This window comes from Vigna unguiculata, chromosome 5 (assembly GCF_037176805.1).
Source record: "Vigna unguiculata cultivar grain cowpea cultivar isolate G323 ecotype 2 chromosome 5, ASM3717680v1, whole genome shotgun sequence".
Taxonomy (NCBI): domain Eukaryota; kingdom Viridiplantae; phylum Streptophyta; class Magnoliopsida; order Fabales; family Fabaceae; genus Vigna; species Vigna unguiculata.
The window spans coordinates 46,033,271-46,057,493 of record NC_140796.1 but is presented as its reverse complement, the minus strand read 5'-3'; the positions used below and the strand labels follow the sequence as shown (position 1 = coordinate 46,057,493).

General features: G+C 32.7%; 1 pseudogene; it reads left to right on the top strand.

The window, feature by feature from the left end:
* Positions 1 to 8,967: 8,967 nt before the first annotated feature.
* LOC146886485 ((-)-germacrene D synthase-like) lies at positions 8,968 to 23,640 on the top strand (annotated as a pseudogene).
* The last annotated feature ends 583 nt before the right edge of the window (positions 23,641 to 24,223 follow it).

Sequence of the window (24,223 nt, the reverse complement as noted above, 5' to 3'; positions counted from 1 at the left end):
ATCATCAACTTGTTGATGTGAGTAGATGCGAGGAACACTTGCCACTACAAAAAATCATGTATATTATGATAATTTTAATATGACGATTGTTTAAAACTATCACTTTTTACGATATAATATGACATTTGAACAACTGTTAATTTTACGAGTAAAATATGGCAGTTTACGGTAAAATATGACGTTTTAAATGTCATTTTTTAATTAATGTTGATACTTTCCCTCTCACTTTTTACTTACCCTCTCGGTGCTTAAAATTTGTCAACTTTTAACCTTGCCTCCCACAATTGTTTTTCCCGCACCTCTTTCCTACTCACCAAACCCTCTCAAAAACGCTTCACTCCAAACCCACATTTCCAAATTCACATTTTGTAGACTTAGTCATTGACGATTACGTTCAATTCACTCTCAGTTTCCCAGAACCTCCCCTCCACAGTCGCCACTAGTGCCGCCCCTTCCTCTACCTCACCCACGTCGGAACCCTAAACATTGACTTCTTCTCCAACAACAATGACGGTGACCACTCCCTCTTCGGCTGCATCTATAAATCCCCCGCCAATGCCACCCTTCTCGCCCTCTTCCCTTTCACCTACCTCCACCTTCTATAATATCTTCATCTTATCACTGAGTTAGGGTTTCTCAATTCATCCGCTCAGGAACTACCTTCAACACCCAAGGATTGTTTTCCCTATCGTCGTCGCAGGAGAAGCTAAACAATAGTGCAAGAAGGAGGGCGTGGATTTGCATCTTTTTCGTGAAGGGGATCGTGGTGGGTCGTCAGGACACAACGACACAATTTTTTCTTGTGAGTTTCCTCTTCATTTCTTGTGAATATATGAATTAGAAGGCACTTGTGAAGTAATGATGATGTCAATGTATAATCAAGCCTTCTGGATAATGGGTGTTTAGTTTTTGTTTTTCTTGTGCAATTAGGGAAAAGTTCTTCACTTTCTGTTGAGGCAGAATACGAATACCATTTGAAAAGTAGAAGAAAGCACAACTATATTTAAACATCTGCATACATAAACTCAAATATATCCTTTGGAACATAAAGGCAGTGCCTTAAAGAGACAACTTTGTAGTGAGTAATTATGTTGAATCCACAAAATACACATTCTAAAGGTTTGAATTTCTACCCAATTATTGTGTGTTGAATCTTATGTTTTATGCTTTTTATAGTTAATGCATATATTTTTTTTTCAAATTATACTGTTGTATGAGGTAAGGAAGAACAAGTTTGTTGAGATTCTTCCTATTAGCGTTGGTTGTTTAGGTGTTTGCACTTATTCTAAGAGAAAGCATGCTCGGGGTCGACTAGGAAGTTATACAATTCATAGCCTTATAAGTAATATGACAATAATTTATAATGTGTGTTCATGTTCCTTTTCTATTTCAGTTTGCTTATGTGTGTATGTATGTATTAATTTGGTAGGCTTGCAGGTTGGGTGTGTAAAGAGATATGGCTTATTGTATGAATTTCAATTAATTTGACTTCCCATTTCCTTTTCAAAAGGTGGTGTGACAAAGACCCCTGTTCATACAAGTGTTTATGAGATAGATATATCACATGCTAAACTTTTCTTTCTTTTCTTCTCTTCTTTGTTTCTTATATATATATATATATATATATATATATATATATATATATATATATATATATATATGAGTCGTATGTATATAACTTCTAAAGAATTTACTGTTGTTTTGTGCAGATACGCAATCTGTGAGCAAGAATTTTAACTAAAGAAAGGTTAGTTTTCATAACTATATATGTTCTGCTTCTCAATGAGGTAGTTTATGCTACCTGCATATTCCCTATTTCAAAAGCTTGAAAAATAACAAAAGGTATGCATTTCAATTCTCATAACTCCTAAAGTTTTGGGTTTTTCACGTGACTTCTTAATTCTTTCTTGTATGACCTATACATTGAGAATCTTATTATGTTAATTAGATGTTGATGGGATTATATATGTAGTGTAATAAAACTAAATACTTAGCAACTTTTTCCCTTAATTCCATAAAGAGACCGTGTTATATTTAATCTGATAATGTTAAATTAGTATATTCAAATGCTAACCTTGTTCGGTTATGGTGCGTGTAGGGGTATTGCCTCACCATTTTCAATATGTCTAAAAGTTCATATTTCAAAATGAGAAATACTAGCAACTCACCCATATCTAACACTTCTCTTGAATTTGTTCAAATTTGTTTTATACTTTTATGAAAAGTTATATTTTAAAGGATTTAAGGTCTATATGTTAAATGTCGTAGTTGTTTGTTATGTTTTTTTAGCCAAGTATGATGTTTAAGAAGATAAAATGCTTAAAACTTATAAAATACATTTTTGACATTTATTTTATATGTGTGCAGAATATATATATATATATATATATATATATATATATATAATTTTATATTTGTTTTGAATGAATATTTTGGTTAACTAATTATTTTAGTTAACTATTTCATTTAATTGTTTTCAGAATAGAACATCTTTATTTAATTATTTTGGCATTTAATTGTATGGATCTCTTAATTTATTTGAATTTTACTTATTCATATGTATTTATATTCTTTCTTCATTGTAGGCACCAAATGTTAGAAGTGGTGTGCCATCTCCACACGATATATGAAGAAGATCAAGTGGTGGAAGCAAAACAACTTAGAATTAGCATTGCAAGTTTTATAATTGTCTTATGAAATTTTAATGTTTTTTTTGGATGATTGAATATTTTTGTACTTTGGTGTAATTATATTATGTTGGTAATAAAATAATTTAGTCTATTAATTTCTTTTTTTTATAGTAATATAATTTTTTATATATTTTAAATTATCATAAAAAATAAATTATATTAAATTATGAAAGTATGGTGGAAAATAATAAATAATTAAATATTAAAATTATGACATTTGATAATGACGTAATTTATCTGGTGACAATTAAAAAAGTCATAATATAATGATAATAGTGTCAGTTTAAAGTGTCGTTTTTCACATTATATTTGTCATCCAGTAAAAATATTACGTCAGCTTTAACTGACGTTTTTTTGCCTCTTTAAACCGTCACTTTATACGTTGTATAAAATGATGGTTGTTGCGGCGGTTCATCTATAACCGCCGTATTATACTTTGTGACGGCAAGAATTACGATATTTCAGGAAACCGTCGCTCAAGTAAATAACGACAGTTAAAAATGACGTAAATTACAAAAATAAACGTCGGTATTTACATGTTTTTTTGTAGTGTGTGGTTAACAAGGAGGTGATGGTTCCGCTGCTTAGTCTTTGGGTTGACTTCTACCTTTGGGCTCTTCATTTAGGGCTAAGACCTATGTATTGTTTTCTCCGGAAATTTGTTTAATTCATTTTCATTCTCTTACTTTATTTTGTACCCAGCATCGTGGTGTATCTCTTTTATTCGTCCTCTAAGTAATTGGGATATCTGTAGGAGTGACGTTATACTCTTTTATCCTCGCTTCTTATATTATATTGTGTGACATATCCTTTATTTAGCTTTATTAAATAAATGGGGTGTTACAATATACATATAATATATATATATATATATATATATATATATATATTATTTTAATATTTAAAATTTATTGGCGGATTGGTGAGCCAACTCGGCTCATCACAGGTTCAACCCGAATGAGCCGGGTTTTTAACGGGTTGGGTTCAATTTTAACCCATACTGAAATTTGTAATTTTTTTTCAACTCAACCCGACCTGAACCCGTGGGTTGGCTCGCAGGTTATAACCCATTTTGATGGCTCTAGAAGCAATTAATGATAAAAAAGTTAAATATATTTTTATTTCATTTATTTTAATTAAATTGAATTTTGATTTTGTTTAAAATTTTAATATATTTTGGTTCTTAAACTTTAAAAATAAATAGATATAGTTCTTTTAATCTAATTACGTCAATTAGTTTTTACGTGTAAAATGTGTTTTTCACCCGATATTAAAAAAAAAACATATCAAATAATATAAACAACTTAAATGATAGTATGAAACGCGTTTTACACGTTAATCTTTTTTAACATAATTAGATTAAAAAAATTATATATTTCTCTTTATTAAAGTTTGAAAAACAAATTAGCATATCAAAGTTATATATATATATATATATATATATATATATATATATATATATATATATATATATATATATAAATTTCAATTTCACACGTAAAAGTTCAAAGACTAAACATATATATTTTTGGTGGAGACTAAACCTATCTGTTTGAGATCCCAAAAATATAATGGTGCAGAGATTTGTTTTGCCTTAATAGTTGAACTGAAATATGAAAAACTACTTGACTTCTGCTCGTTATGTCATGTAATTGGTCAGTCATTAGCCACGTGAAGCATAATGGCCATGGAGGCAAGACACAAAAGACAAGCTATGGATAAAATATCAAAAAGAAGAGTAATGCCAAAACCACAAAGGAAAAGGAGGAAACACTTTGTACTCATCAAGATAAAGTGAATGCTGACAACAAAAACAGCAACAATCTGCCAAGAGTGGATGAAACTGAAAGTTCAAATTGCAATAGAGGGGCACAATTCTCATATGCAATTATAGAGAAGGATCCCATTGAGCACTTCATAGTGGAATGAGATTCCTTAGAGGAACAACAACAAAATCCTCTTATGCAGCAAATAGTAGAATCAGAAAAGAAAACACATATACAGCACAATCATGGTAATATGAATGAAGATGGAGAAGTAAGAGATGGTACCAAAAAATCAACCTTGAGTCGCCTTCGTACAACCACATCACATATAGTCTGGTTATATGTATCTATATTTGGTGCCATTAACCGGATTTCACAATTTGATTCTCCTCGTATCGGAACAAAAATCCTACACCCCTCCACTGCAATTTCACAGCCTAAAAATCCTTACATAAACTCTTACCCTAGTCAATGTCAAAAGGTTTATTTGACAATTTAAAAAAATTAGGGGTGCAGGAAAAAAAATGAGCTGCAAGAAGTTCCCAAATTTCATCGTTCGCTCTTTTTTTATTTAGCCTGCAATTAGGAAAGGAATGGTCTTTGGTGTCAAATATTTGTATCTTTAATAGGCAAGAATACCTTGTCAAGACAGATTAAATTTAACTATTGTTTTTAAATTGGCTTGAAAAAGAACACCATAGAACTTACATCCCTCTATTTCTGCTTGTTGTGATTTATCGTCATTAATGATGAATAAAAATGAAGATGTACCTACCAAGTTTTTGTTTTCCTTCCGAGTCCACTGTTGTTGAATGGTAGAATGTTTTCACAAGCAAGGACCTATGTATCATGGAGGATTCTTTATAATATATTGCTTATTGATTTTGCACTAAAATAAATTATGCATATAATGACAGTTTTTTGAAACTCTAGTTTTTTACCGTATAAGTTTTTAATTAGTGATGTCAACGGGTGGATACGAGTAATAATTCTCTCATCTTTTATTCGCAGGATAAATATCTGTCTCCTTACATGTACTTATATTCCTGCGACTATTTGTGTCTCTTATCCGTACTTATATTTCTGCGGGTATTTGTTATGCAGGTATCCGCACATTTTTTTTAATATTCACAGATATCTATGGGTATCCGCGAATAATCACAAAAGAAAAATTTATTATTTAATAACAAATTTTAACGATAAAGTCAAATAAAATGCATAACATTTATACATCTCAAACAAAGTGAAAATAACCTATTTCAATAATGTTGAATGACAATTTACAAATAAATGAAGATTTTTGATAAAAAATAACTCATTTAAAATCAATGTGTTAATGTTTTTAATAATTTTTTTTTTAATTTAAATGAGAGTATAATGGATACAAGTAGTGACAAATATATATATATATATATATATATATATATATATATATATATATATATATATATATTATGATATTTGGACCCATCCCATTAACAAGTGAATATAAAAAATACATGTACCCATTTTTCGCGAGTGTCTTTTTTCAATATCCATTTTTTATCCGTTGTAGATTTTATCTATGGATACAAATTTTTTTACACTCATATGTATTCCATTTTGAATTGCTATATTTTAGTTAATCATTATTTTTTTTCACTCGACCATTAATTTCTGGGTATCTAATTTTCTAATTTACTGATTTTTTTTTTGGGCAATTGCAATCCGTGATTTGATTGATAATGTGGATAATTGAAGGAGCTAGTTGTAGCTTCCAAATTGAATTCATGGCATAGTAAACACATTAACCGGATACATTGAACAATACATGGAAATTTGATAAAACAGAATATAAAAATGGTGAATTGAATTCATCACACACTACGGTTAGAATTGAATTTGGTTTCATCCCCAAATTATTTACAGATTTGATCTACAGTGGGGCCCATGATTTGGAAATGTTTGATTTCGATTTTTGTGAAAATTCACTGAAGTATTTCTTTCATATTTGCATGAACAAATATCTCGAAAATTATAATATTTTATTTATAATAATAACTATTTTAGTAATCTTTTATTTTGTAAATTGATATTAAATTAACTATTTTTTATTTTTAAAATTGGTTTTTACTAGAAAAATTTTCTTGTACTGAAAAATCCGTATCCATAAATATCCTTTGACGAAACCCGCAACAGGTAGTGAATAGATATATTATAAATGGATACTCGTGGGTAATGAATATTTTTTATACCGTATGTTAACCCGTACTCGTGATACTCTTATTCGCTATACTCTAATTGAAATTAAAAAAAAAATATGACTAAAATATTAACACATTGATTTTGAATGAGTTGTTTTTTATCAATTGATTTTAAAAAATATTTTTTCTTTGTAAATTGTCAATCAACATTAAGGGTTATTTGAACTTTATTTGAAATTTATGAATGTTATGTATTATATTTTATTTGAATTTATGTTTCAAATATTTTAAATATTTTTTAAAAAATTTATAAATATTTGCAAGTACATGTGGATATTAAAAAATTATGCAGGTATTCACATGAATATGAAGACGGACATAGGACAAATGTTTATCAAGCAGGTAGGGTACGAAAAACTATTACCCGTACTTTACCCTTCCCGTTAACATTCTTGTGCATGAAGGAGTAACAAAATAAAAATTGACTGCATGTGTTTGTTCGGTCTTGGTGTACTGGTTTGTCCTTTTAAACTTGAATTTAAGTATGGAGAAATTAAAAAGCACAAATTAAAAAAGTATATATTGATGTTCTATACTACCTTTAATATAGTTTTTTTCTTAGATGCTCAAAAGTTCGTCATGTTGACACAAATAGATATAATCTTAATATTGATTTTAGCTATCAATCATAAATATGATTCCATACCCATAAACATGCTGTAAACTGAGTGAGAAAGCGTACTTGAATATGACATAATGATAATACCGTTAGAGCACATTTAATTCTTTGATCTTCCTTCTGTAGAGCACCTATATTTTCTTATAGGTTTTCTCTCCTGATGGAGATAGAGAGAAAGGAACAGGAATAGAAACTTAAGTTTTATGTGTGCTCTCATAAGGAGACCCTGACCCTTTAAATAACCTAATTAGGTTACTTTAAGATTCAATATTTCTAATTTGACCTTCATCAAATTAGAAATTACTCTATGGTCTTTACACAATTTTTCTTTTCATGACGTATGCTTTAGTCAAAACACTAATTTAGTCGGATCACTTTATTAATTGGATTAATATATAATGGCTCTAACACATTTAAATATGTATCATATATATGTATGATCTAAAATTACCAATAATTTCTCACTCGTCACAAATATATATGTTCTAACAACCTTATAAATGTGTTAGACTTTTATGAGTTCAAAATTGTCATTATATTCCTTGAGCATATTCCAAAAGTCTCATCCATTGATTACATCAGAATATAGAACTAAACCGATTTTTCATTGCATCAGTCACAACTAAAACCAACAATGATCACTAATCCTGACACGTAATATGTTCAAAAATCATTTAAACAGACACTAACCTTGGCCCAAACCATCCATGATTCATAAATCAGGAACGATTCAGAATCACTGGTACTATATTTTATTTTTTCATTTATAAATATGTAAACAAAAATGTTATATAAGATTCAGCCATAACTAGGTGAAGTGTTAATGTAGAGTTTGATGTGCTTAATAATTTGAATCCCTTCATCTGTGGGTGATTGTGCACATGCGCTCTTCTAGCCTCTCATACAACATAACTTTTGCCTTAAAGAAAACATCATTCCCTTATTATTTTGATTCTCCTCAACGTTCAACTTGTTCTACCGATCAAAAAACCTGCTTCAAATATGTTTAACCAGCATCCTGATATTATTTCTCTCCTTTTCATTCCTTTTCATTTTGGTTTCTTAAAATTTGAGTCCTCCAAAATGCTATTTAGGTGTCTTCACTAATATTTCACATTCAAAATATGTTCTTAAGAAGTTATATTCAATATTATGTTTCGAAGTTTTGAAAAAATCGATCAAAACGTCCGACGAAGAATGAACACCAAAGGAGCCAAAAATGGCTTTGAAACAGTGAAAAATGATGGAAGTATATTGTACGTCAACAATTTAAACACTAGAAGTATTTTCCTCCAAACATGTAAGGAGATTTTTTCCTTCAATATCATTCAGAATCATTCGTACTAATATTTTATATTTACATATTCAACTTTTTGCTGTCCCTTCACATACCTTCCTTCAATGATAGTAGATTGTTTTGATCTTTAATTAGTCTACCTAGGTGAGTGTGCTATTATAAATATACATATATATAAATTCAACGTAAAGTAGTTTGGTAGAAATTGATAACTTCTACAATTTATCTAAGTTCACAATACCTGCAAAATGTAAATTCAAAACTTTATTAAATGCATTGTAATGCAACTGAATTGTAGGAAGTCAATGACAATACGAAGCAACTAGCTGAAAAACTGAAAGAGGAAGTGAAAATGATGTTCCAATCATCAAACAAAGATGTCAAGCAAAAACTAGAACTGATTGATTCACTCCAACGTTTCATTCAGTGTATCCTATCTTTTTCAACAAGAAATTAATAATGTATTGGAACAAATTTACGACAGTTTTACAAAAGATAACACCATCATTGAAGATAACAATTATCACTCTCTTGCTCTACTCTTTCGTTTGCTTAGACAACAGGGGTATCAAATTTCATCAGGTACGTGTATACTTTTTCGTTACAATTTCTATACGTATAATGTTCATAGAGAATCAAAATCAAATTAACTCCCTATTACACATGTATTCAACTAAATGAGCAGATATATTCAAGACTCTGAAAGATGAGGAAGGAAACTTGAATGAAAGACTTGAGAATGATATTGAAGGGTTGTGTAGCTTGTATGAAGCTGCACAAATGAGAACTCATGGAGATGACATGCTGGATGAAATATGTGACTTCTCAAAGACTAAACTTAAATCCTTGGTCAACCAACTGAAACCATCTCCTGTTGCACAAGTCAACCATTGCTTAAACCACCCTATTAATAAGAGCGTACCAAGGTTTGAGGCAAAGTATCACATGTCTGTCTATGAACAAGATTGTTCCCATGATGAAACTCTTCTGACATTCGCAAAATTAGAATTCAATATTCTTCAAAGAATGCATCGAAAAGAAATTGGCACTATCACCAAGTAAGTCTTTTACCTTCAAATCTTCTCAATAGTAACCTCATATTCATATCCAACTATATCATGAAACTAAAAATTTTAGATCACCTTTACGGGATAGTCTAACTTATCTCAAATAAAAGTAAAATTAAACAATCTCGTCTTAAATGATTGATGCAATTAATAAGATTGTATCACTCATCTTTAAGCACGTAAAAAATGATATTGTTGTTTAATCATATTTTTATTTAGAGTTCAAGATAATTTATAATAGACCATGTTTAAATTTTGAAGGTCTTATTCATTTATTTTTAGGTGGTGGAAAAAGTCAAACTTTGAGAAAAAGGTTCCTCACGGTAGAGACAGCATGGTTGAGTGTTATCTTTGGTCGTTGAGCATGTCGCACCTGCCTGAATATAGTAATGCAAGAATCACTTTAGGGAAATTGGCCGCTGTTATTGCTCTTTTGGATGATACTTATGACGCTTATGGCACTGTTGAGGAACTTCAACTTTTCACAGAAGCATTTCAGAGGTTGATGTGTTTTAAAACTTATAGTCAATAATGAGAAAAAGATTTCAAAACAATGAATTGGTACAAGGTTCATCACATTTTGATTTTTTTTTTTATATAATAAATCTTTGTTTTTCAAATTTCAGATGGGATATCAGACTCACCGAATCCGTTCCACAATCCATGAAAGTAATATTTGATACAATTGTAGAACTGTGAAGAAATAGAAGTGTTGACAAGTGAGAGTGGAAACTCAAGCTTTGTGGTGCCACGTTTCAAACAAATTGTATGTCTATTCCAACTTTGTTTATATTTGTTTTCAAGATTAAGTTTATCTCATTTAGAGGTGTCAATTTGGCCCTGGCCCATGTGGGCCAGGGTCAAAAAAGCCCACATTAAAAAAAAGTTCCCAACAAAGAAATTTACAAGACCAAAAACACTACAAAAGCTCTGTGGGCCAGGGCCAACCCATGGGCTTTCATCTTCCACATGAAAAATATATTATTTTTTAAAATATATTATTATTTGTGAGACAAGCCCAACGAATCGGACAAGCACGACGACCCGAATAGATTGAACGACCCGGACCTGCCAGACGACCTCGACATAAACGACGACTAGAACGAGCCTGATGATCCAAACGGGCCCGACTATCCGGAAGGGCCTGACGACCTAGATGACCCGGACAGGCCCGACAACCAGGACAAACCCGACAACACGGACGGGCTCGACGACATGGACGACCCTGACGACCCAAACGGACCCGACGACATGGACAGGCCCTACGACCTAAACAAGCCTGATGACGTAAAGGGGCCCGACGACTCGGACGGACCCGGCGACTCGGACGGGCCTGACGACCCGTATGGACTCGACAACCCGGATGGTCCCTACGACCCAAACGTGCCCGACAACCCAGACGAGCCCTACGACCTAGACGGGCCCAACGACCTGGACGGATCCCACGACCCGGATGGGCCTGACGACCCGAACATGCCCTATAACCTAGATGGGCCCAACGACCCGAACAGATCCAACGACCCGGACGAGCCCGATGACCTGAACGGGCCCAACAGGCCTAACGACCCGAATGGTACTGACGACCCGTATGGACCCGACGACCCAAACGGGCCCTAAGACCCATACGAGCCCTACGACCCATACGGGCTAGACGACATGGACATGCCCGTCGACCCGGATGGGCCCTATGACCCATACGAGACCGATGACCCAGATGGGCCCAATGACCCGAACGAGCCTGATGATCCAATCAGGCTCAACGAGCCAAACGAGCCCAACGAACCGGATGGACCCGACGACCTGGATGGGACCGACGACACGGACGGGCCCGATGATCCATACGAGCCCAACGATCCGAACAGAATCCTCCGTGTCATTGGGCTCGTCCGTGTCGCTGGGCCGGTTTGAGTCATCGGGCCAATTCTGGTTGTCTGGGTCGTAAGGTCGTCCGAGTTGTCGGGCCCGTTCTGATCATTAGGTTTGTCCGCATCGTAGGGCCTGTCCGGGTCATCAGGCCCATCCAGCTCATCGAGCCCTTCCGGGTCATTGGTCCTATTCGAGTCGTTGGGCCTGTCTAGGTTGTAATAATAATAGGATTAAATAATTAATATTTAAATATGACATTGACACAAGTGACTAGTGATGTATAATAAAATACACTATAAAAAAAACATGAAATAGTGATCAAAATTTCAGTCGCTAAATGACTAAAATCGATCACTGACTAATATAATAATCAATTAACTCGATCATTATTTTCTTGGTTACTAGTTCATAGTGACTGAATCAATGACCAATTCAGTGATTGAATTAGTAATCGATTAGTGACTGATTTAGTAATTAAAATTTATTATCAATTTTGATTTAGTCAGTAATTTAACTCTAATTTAGATGCCACATTTTTAGCAACTAATAATATTATTCTTTAATTTTTAATGGCTTTCGGAAAAATAAGATGCTTAGTATTATATAGTATAAACTTGAACTGTAATTTAGATGCCACTTTTTTAGTAAATAATAATATTATTCTTTAATTTTAACCGCTTTCGGAAAAATAAGATGCTTAGTATTATATAGTATAAAATTAATCAATGAAAACGTTAACATGTACGTACTTATAAAGTACAAATAAACATTAAAAGTTAAATAAACTTTAAATATGTAAACTAGTTATTTAGACAAGTAGAAATTATCCTTAAACATGAAATGTATTGACAATATAATTCCAATATTGCCTTTAAGAACAATACATTTTGAATTTGGTAAAACTACAAATATAACAGGTTTTGCCTTCGTTTTGTTGAGGATGATGTCATCAACAAAGTTTTCAAAGACTTAATAGCCAATGAGAGCAACAAGGTTACCACTAAGTATGTCACAAAAACTATTTAGATAGCATCTTTTGAGTGGTTCACTAGTTTTCCATTTTTACAGAAAAAATTGTTAAAATTTAATAGTTAAAATATCATTGTTCTTTTTACACACAAGATTATGGTATCTGTCAAACCTTTTCCCAAACACCACCTCATGCATCTCAACCATTTGCCACAGTATACAAAGTGATTATCCATGACAACACAAGATAACCACACCAAGACCCCTATCCCACCATATTTAAATCAGTCCAACCAAGTTCACAACACCAACTTTACTTGGTCAAACAAAAATGGGTGTGTATTAGTACAATAGCATTTATGGAATACGCCAAAAATCTATCCATTAAGTTAGGATGGGTGCAAAACTGCGTATATGTAGCAACAAATTACTAGTATGGGTCTGCTATATCAAGAACCAAAAAAGAAGCATATCTTATTGTGAACCAACATGCAAAAAGAACTCCTATGAAATTCACGATAATAATAATAGTTATTACCATTGTAATATTCTTTTAGAATCTACCTACTGTTCTTGTGATAACCATGGAACCTGTGGATCCAACAATAAATGTGACCCTATGAACTTTGAGGAATTTCGGTTACTTGTCTGCTTGGGTTTGAACCCAAATCCACACGAGTGGTATGATAGCAGAGATGGGTAAGGAGGGATCGTGAGGAAGCAAGATGTATCCCTTTGTGGGAATGGAGAGGGATTGTTAAACTTTAAGGCTTGAAGCTTCTTGAGGCAACTGCCAAAGAGGGTTGTAGTATGGAAGAGTGTGAGGAGGATTTGGCCTAGCCCACAGGGTTTGATCCTGATCCATGTGGACTACGGCAAAAAAAGTTCACATTGAAAAAAAGTTCCATCAAAAAAATTTAGAGGGCCAAAAATCTTATAAAAGACCTGTAGACCAGGACTAATCTATGAGCTTTCATCTTCTACATAAAAAATATATTATTATTTGTGAGACAGGTCCAACGAACCAAACAAACACGATGATCCAAATAGATTAAACAATCCGGACCTGCCCAATAATCTTAACAAGAAAGATGATTCGAAATAGGTCAACTAACTATTTTTTTGTCTTAACTCAAAATTATATTGTAATGCGAAATTACTCCAGAATGAAAAAATGATAAAGCAATTATGCACCACCTTAATCACTAATATACACCAAGACCACAACAAACACGTGCACTCAATGAAATCAATCTCAGTTCTAACTGTAGTGTGTGAAATAATTCACCATTTTTATATTCAATTGGCCTGAATTCTGTTTTATCAATTTTCAATTCCTAACTCTAACGTGTTTGCCATGCCATGAATTCAATTTGAAAACTACATCTAGCTCAATAATTCAATGAGTTAGAAAATTAGATACCAGAAAGATATGATTGAGTGAATAAATAATGATTAATTAAAATATGGCAATTCAAACTTTCATGCATTTAAATAATAGTATAACAATTAATAGTTTCACGCTTAAAAATATCATATTTTACATAAAAATATGACCGTTGCTGAAAAATCGAACGGTCACTTAAACAATGTTTAAGTCTTTCAAGTTTTTCTTTTTAATAAATCCTTATACTATTTAATTTGTCAACAAAATTTTGGTTATTTCTTCATGAAGAAAATAAATGTAAAAAAATGCAGACATATCCTCTATAAATAACAAAATTAAAACCAAAATTAACCTACACAATAAACACAAGAATAAGCAACTTGTTTCTTCTGAAAACCATATACAAATCAAGCAATTGGTGGTCTTCATAACTTTTCAAATTCTCTTCTTTCACTTGTTCATCTCAATCCTTAAATAGTACAAAACTACTAGGGATATAACTTACATAGAACTAATTTAATAATGTATAAAATACCTTACAATGAAACAAATAGTTTCTAGTTTTATGAACATTTTTATTGAAAAAATTCATCCAAAAACTGCTTTCTAATCAACCAAGAATGACAACATGTTGTGTTGACATATCATGTCACTTAACTGTGATGTTCGAACTACTACTTATTTTCTCAATTATTGAATTGCATTTTACCTTTAAAATATATCTAAACGAAATAATGTGGGTGACTTCCAGACAATTTTAGAGTAACTTTAACAATTTTAAATTTTATTGGTATATATATATATATATATATATATATATATATATATATATATATATATATATATATGTTTTTTTATGTTTAATTTTTATTTTTTCGACTTTTAGTAATCACTTTAAATATTCTGTTGTGCATTTTAATTTCAATTCACCCTCCTTTCCTATCATATCTTTGTTTTCAGCAAAGAATGAATTAAAGTTAAAGAGAGTACTTGAGGGGTATTCTAACCCATAAACAAAAAAAAAATAATGTTATGCACATTGATACTCTAACTTACTATCATAATTCCATCATAACAAAAAATCAACTAAATCAAACCCATGTGATCCAACATTATAATGCACCAATGAAGTGTGATAGTTGTATGTGTGCGTCCCATAGGTATACATCTGACATATATGAGGCTCCAATACAATCATTTTGCCATCTATGTCGTGATAAAGCTTCATGGTGCAGAGTGTTTTAAAGCTCCAATACAATCAATTTTCCATCTCTATCGTGATAAAGCTTCATGGTGTAGAGTGTGAAGAGTATGCATGGTATTTCTATAGTATTTGGTGGGAGTAACCCAAGTTAATATCTCCAAAAAGCCAAGCTGCTCACAGAGAAAATTGCGTTAACTTTGTACTCGTACGCTGCCTCTTCAAGTTCCCTTTTGCAATTATAGTTTCCTTTGAGCCCTCTTCTTCAAAATCAGTGTTTGCTTTCCTATCACACTTGAACACACAAATTATTATATCATAGAAATTTTAAACATGTATATGGGGAAAGGTACCAATCACTATATGAGAACTTCACAGTTGGGATCTTATGTTTCATCCATACCCAAGCTGCCACTTGTGCTTGATCAAAAATTTCTATTGCATCAACTTTCTTATGATTAAAAATTACCCCACTCCTATGTTTCCAAATTTCCCCTATAATAGCTAGCCACATTCCTTTCCACACTAAGTTTTGCCTATTATTCAAGTCAAAGAGATGAAAGTGTTGAAAATTGGCCCTAGCTTTGACGTGGTGCACTGTGCTCACCCCCATCCACCTATCGCACATGTTCCACACCTTTTGGGACACCGAACATGAGAAGAACAAATGTTCTTCATTCTCTTCGTATGCATAACATAGTTCACAAAGGCTTTGTTGTGGATGGACCCCCTTGCTTGTAGATTGGCCTTGGTTGGTAATCTGTCTAAGAATACCCTCCAACCTAGCATTTGAGCCTTTGGAATTACTTTTGTGTTCCATAGCAGTTTAAAGTCTTTATTGCCTTCTATTTCAACGGTTCCTTGCAGCGTATTATAAGCTGCCTTTACCGAAAATATCCCATCTACTTCTCCTTTCCATTTCCAAGTATCAGGGTTACCCTTGCATAATCGTTGACCATTTATAACACAAAGTAATTGTTCCTCCATTGTAGTCTCCCAAACAAATCTATATCTTCTCCAAGTTAGGTCCCATATCCAAACATTTTCCTCCCAATGTCCGACCTCCCCAATAACTCTATCTTTACAATCTGATAGCAAGTACAACCTAGGAAACCTAGACGCGAGTGTTTCTTCCCCTACCCATTTGTCTTCCCAGAACTTAACTTTTTTCCCTTCTCCTACCCCCCACTCAAAGCTTTTATCGAACCAAAGTCCTTGTATTGTGTTACCGCATACCTTGTGAATGTCGATCCACCACCTTGAGGCAGATCTTAACGTGATGGGATCATTCAAGTTCCTCCATGATCCATACTTAGACTCCAGGACCTGTTTCCAAAGACCGTTATTCTCCGTTCCTAACCTCCATTTCCATTTTGCTAAGAGTGCGACATTAAATTTTTGAATGTCTCTTAAACCCAGGCCCCCTTCCTCCTTTGATTGCAGATATTTTCCCATTTAACCCACGCTATTTTTCTATCATCTGAACCCCATCCCCAGAGAAAGTTCCTTTGAATTTTTAAGAGTTTATTGCTCACACATCTTGGCAATTTATAGAAAGATAGGTAGTATAGTGGCAATGTAGATAAAACTGATTTGATTAAGCATACCCTACCAGCCATACTAATGAGTTTGCCCTTTCAATTAGATAATCGAGTTTTAACCTTCTCGATCATAGGTTGCCAAAATTGTTTGAGCCTTGGATTCCCCCGATTAACATTCTAAGGTACAGAAACGAGATTTTCATATGTTTGCAATTTAGGGTTTTCGAAAAGATTTTTAACATAGATGTGTCCATGCCCGTCCCTCCTACTTTAGTTTTGGAAAAATTAACCCGTAGTCCAGACGTCAACTCGAAGCACCTTAATACAACTTTTAATGTCATTGCATTTTGAGCTTTTGTTTCACACAAGAACAATGTATCATCTGCAAACTGTAATAGCCCCACATTAGTTCCATTAGAACCCACTTTTATCCCGCTGTATAATTCTTTTTTAACAGCTTGTCTTACTAGCCCCGCTAAACCCTCTGCTACAATAAGGAATAAGAATGGAGCCATAGGGTCTCCTTGCCTAAGACCTCTCTTAGGAACAAACTCCTTAGTAGGGCTCCCATTTACCAGAACTGACATTGATGAGGAAGTCAAACACTCTCTAATCCAACCAACCCACCTGTCACAAAAACCTAGTTTGTTCAGCATATAGTATAGAAAATCCCAATTAATAGAGTCATACGCTTTTTCATAGTCGACCTTCACTATTGCCAACCCCTTTTTTTTATGCCTACATTCCTCCATTACCTCATTGGCTACCAATATGTTATCCATAAGTCCTCTACCTTTAATAAATGCATATTGAGAACTGTCTATAACCTTAGGCAGCACGTTCTTAATCCTGTTTGCTAGGACCTTAGAGATTATCTTGTACACACAACCCACTAGTGAGATTGGTCTATAATCATCCAGACCAAGAAGGGTTTGTTTTTTTGATATTAATGCTATGAAAGACGCATTGCAACCTTTTAGAATTTTCCCTTCTCTCCAGAACCATTTTCCTATCATATTAATTAATAGTATTTTCGATTTTAATATTTAATCTAATATTTAATTTCATGTCAAAATACAGCAAGAAAACTAATATTATTCAAAACCCGGAATATATATGCAATTGATGAATTAATTTATAATTTATTGTGTTCTGTGTTATATAAATAAATAAATATATATATATATATATATATATATATTTAAGTCATTCTCATAAATAATTTTATTACAACAATTGTATAATAAGACATTTTATTTACGATAATATAATAATTTAATGTCACTCATGAAGTTTAAAAGATAAAAAATCTATATCTAAATTTGAATTATCATTAGTTTAATCTTGTTTTATACGTGTGGTCTTATTGAAGTGGTGTATTATAATTTTATTAATGAATAATAAAATGGATTTCATTATAATTTTGGTGAAGTAAAAAGATATTTAAAATATTTTTAAAATGAAATACATTCTTTATTTTTATAATTTTTTAAAAATAGTTTTTAATTTTAAAAACTTTGTTTCATTAACCTATCCAAATTAATAGATGTTTTGGTTGTTATGAAATTTTATTTGTATGTAATTGCATAATATTTTTTAAAGTTTATAAAATTATCATTTATTTTTAAATATTTAATATTGAATATTGATGGGTTATATTTTTATGTTATGCAGTCAATCACTTCGGTAATCCCTTATTGGCGACTTTGATACCACTAATGGGTTATATTTTGTCTCATATGAGGGTTATAGTCATTGAGAGATTGTGGTTCATATATATGATATTGTTCTTACACATATAAAACATATAAAACGTTTGACACCACTTTTACACCAAAACCTGAAGACATTGGTGTTATGGGTTTTTATTCTTATATAGTGTTCAACTTTGTCTGTTATATCTAGTATGGAACTTTAACTCACACTTGGACTATTCCAAACAAATATTTGATATCATATTTTTTTGTGATTTTTATAAAATTTAATTAATTAATATTAAAAGAGTAAGAAAGTGTATGAGCGCATGATATATGGGGATGGAGATGAGACAAAAAGATTTATGAAAATAAGGATGAGTATAAACTTTTACTTCAGAGATGGGATGGGATAATAAAACTCATATTAACCCTATCTTTTGTCATTCCTAGGATTGAAATACAATTTTACATGAAAATTAAGTGACTAAAAATATATTTAATCTTTTAGAAAAATTATAAACATTTTACATTTTAATAGATATAAAAAAGAACATGTCTTATTCTTTTTCAAATAATTATAAAAATTTGCTCCAATGAACTTAATTAAGTTTAAATATCTTAACCAATAGTTAAAACTTAAATAAAATAATAAGTAATATATATTAATTTGTAAATTAATAAAAATTATGGTTAAATATGTTTTCAGTCCTTTGTTCATGTTCCAAACTTTGATAAAATTTGGTCTCAAGCTTTAATAATAAAAAAATAATTTCAACAGCATCAAGTTTTTTTATGTCAAATGACATTCCAGACTAACATCGATTGAATTGTTGACTCAGTTTAAACTATTGGTTATGATCAGTGATAGATCTTAACCAAATAATTAATTTGGAGGGGTCAAAGTAATATAATTATTTGATTATTAGATTGAATAATTAATATAATGCTTAAAAAAATGCTCATCTAACTTAACAATTGGATCATTATTAGTAAAATAATTCAAAATATGTGAAGTAAAATATATCTTATTTTCATCTTCATCAATATCTTCCCTTTTATTACTTTTAAAAAAATAAATCTATTATTTTATTCTTGATCAATATTCCTATTTAAAAAATATTTATAGTTAAGTCAATTACAAATTGGTTATGAAAAAACACATAATATATTATTTTTTCTTATGAATATAGAAAGGTTAGTGAGATAAAAAATTAATATTAATAACTATTAAACTAATATTTCATTATTAAGTGAGACAAGAGAGAATTTCTTTTCTTTTCAAGAAAGGAAGAGAACAAATGACAAATAAGAGAAAAACTAGGGATGGCAACGGGGCGGGGCGGGTACGGGTATCATGATCCCATCCCCATCCCCATAATAAAAATTCATCCCCATCCCCATCCCCAAACCCAACGGGTATACAACTTTTGACCCATCCCCATCCCCACCGGGTAACGGGTATTTTCTTATACCCATACCCATACCCATTTTTTTATTGTTCCATATATCAATTAAATATTTTTTATAAAAAAAATTTAAAAATCACACCAACGGAATCATGATACTATCAAAATATTCAATATTAAAATAACATACTCTTTTTGATTTTCATGATGTCAAATATTAAGAAAAATATTATAATAGTATAAATCTCAAATTAAAGTATCAAATAACAACTAAATAAAATTCAAATAATTATATAAAAGCTAAAAAATTACACATTACTAAAATTTTATAATAACCAAAATATTTATTAATTTTACAAATGATCAGTGGTTTCATTTGCATTCGATCCACCTACACATAGAAAAAAAATGAAAAATTAGATATGATATAATAATTGAAATTGAAAATTTTAATTACTAGAATATAATGTACCTTCTTCATCAGATTCATTATCATAAAGGAGTAAAGATAATTAAATGTGTGACCCAAATTTGAGAATATCCATTTGAACATAACATAACGAAAAAAAAATGTATAATTAAGATTATGATAAAAGGAAAAGTACCTTGAAGATCTGCTTAAACCTTAAAGAACAAGCCAAACAATTAAAAGAGAGTAAAAAAGTGTATAACCAAAGTAACAAAAAGAAGAGCTACAAAATAAAAGTCAAACATTTTCATGAAAATAAATAAATAAATAAAGATAATCAAATGTGTAACCTAAAAATTATTTCATAGAATGAAATTGAGGAACACCTATTTGAACATAACCATGTACAGAGAGTAAAAATTATGTAATAAGAAGAAGAAAAATTACCTTCAAAATTAAATCTTGAAAAACAAACCAGACAATTGAGAGAGTAAACAAAGTGTATAACAAAAAACAAAGAGAATGAGAAATATGTTATATATATATATATATATATATATATATATATATATATATATATATATATATATATATATATATTATATTATATTATATTATATATTATATTACTATGTATATATATATTATATGTGTGGATATCTTATGTTTATATATATATAATTATTTATATATATTATATTATATTATTATTACTATGTATATATATTATATGTGTGGATATCTTATGTTTATATATATATATATATATATATATATATATATATATATATATATATATATATATATATATATATATATTTTTATAGATATATATTTATTTTAAGTATATATTATATTATACTATATAATAATATAAATATAATAATATATATTATATTATTATGTATATATATTATATGTATATTATATGTATATTATATTATATTATATTATTTTATATTACATGTATATGTGTAAATATATATATATATATATATATATATATATATATATATATATATATATAAGTATATTTTATTTATATGTATATATACTATATTATATTATATTATATTATATTATATTTTATGTGTAAATATATTATTTATTTATATATATTTTTTAGATTATTTAATAAATTATAAATAGTTTAGTAATTTAAGCGGGGACGGGTATTTGGGCGGGTATATATATATATCCCCATCCCCATCCCCATCTCCAGTTGAAAATTTCGGGTATTACCCATACCCATACCCATACCCAGTCAAAGCGGGGATTCCCTGTCAAAACGGGGACGGGTTCGGGTGATACCCACGGGCACGGGTTTATTTGCCATCTCTAGGTTGTAGAGACTGTCCGGGTCGTCGGGCCCGTCTAGGGCGTCGGATTTCGTACGGGTCATCGGGCTCATCTGGGTCGTTAGGCCAGTTCAGGTCGTTGGGCTATTCGAGTCGTTGGGCTCGTCTTGGTCATCGCGTCAGTCCGAGTCGTCGGGCCCGTCTTGGTCATCGGGCCCATCCGGGTCGTAGGGCCTGTTCGTGTCATTGGGCATGTTTGTATGATCGGGCCCATCCGGGTCGTTAGGCCCGGTCGGGCCTGTTCGGATCATTTGGCCTGTCCGAGTCATCTGGGTCGTAAGGCTCGTCCAGGTCGTCGGGCCCATCCATCTATTTGGGACCATCCGGGTTGTTGGGCACGTCTGGGTCGTCGGGACCGTCCGGTTCGTCGGGCCCATCTGGGTCGTTGGGCCCATCTAGATCGTAGAGACTGTCCGGGTCATCCGGCCTGTCTAGGTCGTCAGGTTTCGTACGGGTCATCGGGCTCATCCAGGTCGTTGGGCCAGTTCAGGTCATTGGGTTGTTCGAGTCGTTGGGCTCGTTGTTGTCATCGAGCTCGTCTTGGTCATCGTGCCAATCCGGATCGTCGGGCCCGTCTTGGTCCTCAGGCCCATCCGGGTCGTAGGTTCTATTCGTGTCATTGGGCCTGTTTGTGTGATCCGACCCGTCTAGGTCGTTAGGCCCGTCCGGGTGGTTGCGCCTGTTCTGATTATTTGGTCTGTCTGAGTCGTCTGGGTCGTAAGGCTCGTCCAGGTCGTCGGGTCCATCTGGCTATTCGGGCCAATCCGAGTTGTTGGGCACGTCTGGGTCTTCGGGCTCGTCCGCTTCGTCGGGCCCATCCGGGTCGTTGGGCCCGTCTGGGTCGTTGGGATCGTCCGTGTAGTCGGGCATGTTCGGATCGTTGGGCCCGTCCAGGTCGTCTAGGTCGTAAGGCTCGTCCAGGTCGTAAGGCCCTTCCAGCTCGTCGGGCCCGTCTAGGTTGTTGGGCCCGTCCGGATCGTCGGGTCTGTCCAGGTTGTTGAGCTTGTCCGGGTTGTCAGGCCCGTCCGGGTTATTAGGCCTGTCCGGGTTGTTAGGCTCGTCCTGGTCATCGGGCCCATCCTAGTCGTTGAGCCCGTCCTTGTCATCGGACCCGTTCTGGTCATCAGGCCCGTCCGGGTCATCGAGCCCGTCCGGGTCATCGGCATCCGTCCAGGTCACTCGACTTGATCTTTGACTATGGCTTAATATAGTATTATTTGGGGGGCTAACCCACCTTAGCCCTAACCCTAACCCACTAGAGAGGGGGTTTTGGGGGTTGGGTCTTTTTTTGGCCCCCTCATTTGGGGCCCCCTAAAAGGGGACTTTAAGAAAAGTGGGTCAGGGCTGGCCCATGGGCTAGGGGCCAAATTGACACCTCTTTCTCATTAGTGTATTGCTTGTTTTACACGCAGATTGCCAACTTAGTAAAATGCTACCTGGTTGAAGCTAAATGGTGTGATGAGGGTTACTTTCCAACTTATGATGAATATAAAGTTAATGGAATGTTTACTTCTTGTTGTCCCCTTTTCGTTACAACGTTTGTTGGGCTTGGAGACTTTACAACAAAAGATGTGTCCGATTGGATTTTCAGTTATCCAGATATACTTAGAGCTGGTTCAATTATTGCCAGAGTATTGAATGACATGGCCTTACATAGGGTATCAATTCATTTCTAATTGAAAAAATGTTAAAAATTCAATTATTCACAGTTATTATGTTCCTAATTGAACATTGGGATTTGTTTGGACTAATGTGTAGTTTGAACAACAAAGAGCACATGTTGCATCAGCTGTAGAATGTTGTATGAAGCAATATGGTATTTCGCAAGCAGAGGCCTATAACTTCCTTCACAAGGATGTTGAAGATTGTTGGAAGGTTATAAATGAAGAGTGCCTCAAATCAAATGATATCCCAAAGATTGCACTTGATTGTGTTGCCAATTATGCAAGCATGGCTGAGCTTATGTATGAAGATCACAAGGATAAATTCACAAATGGAGAATTAATCAAAGATTATGTCTCTTCACTTCTTGTGGATCCCGTCTACCTCGATCAATATGAGAAAGTCTTCCATATTTATATGAGTGATTTTATTATGTTTAAAGCTATGTATTACCAAGCATAAATAAGAGTCAAATATGGGTATGAAAGTTGATTCGTCCTAAATCAAAGGCTCAACGTGTGAGTTGCAATGTCGTTTGTTGCCATGTTTGTGTGTTATTCTTTAGTTAATCTGCAGTGAAATAATGTTTAACCATCTTACTTTAAACTTGTTGGGTTATTATGAATGCTATATATTGTTCAGATGTTAGTATGTTATTATTCACTACAAGCCAACTAAATACTCACTCTATCCTCATGAGAAAATGATGACTAATTTAGCTTCCATCTCAATATTTTAAATACTATTCATTAAGGATGCATTAATGTCATCAGTTTTTAATAATTAGAGTGATGGAGATCAACACTAATGTATTTTATTTTAATATTCTTTTATCTTGCTAGCAATATCAAATAATTTGTTTGTGTATTTTTTTAATTGTTTCAAATTCCTTCATCCTTTTGCATCTCAAACTCTTTCATCATTTTACATCTCAAATTCCCATATCAAGTCTAAAATATTCATGTCTTGAATATTCTCGTTCCTTTTGTATTTTTCTTTCATATAATCCCAAATTTGTTTGGGAGGCTTTAGGCTGATGATCTTG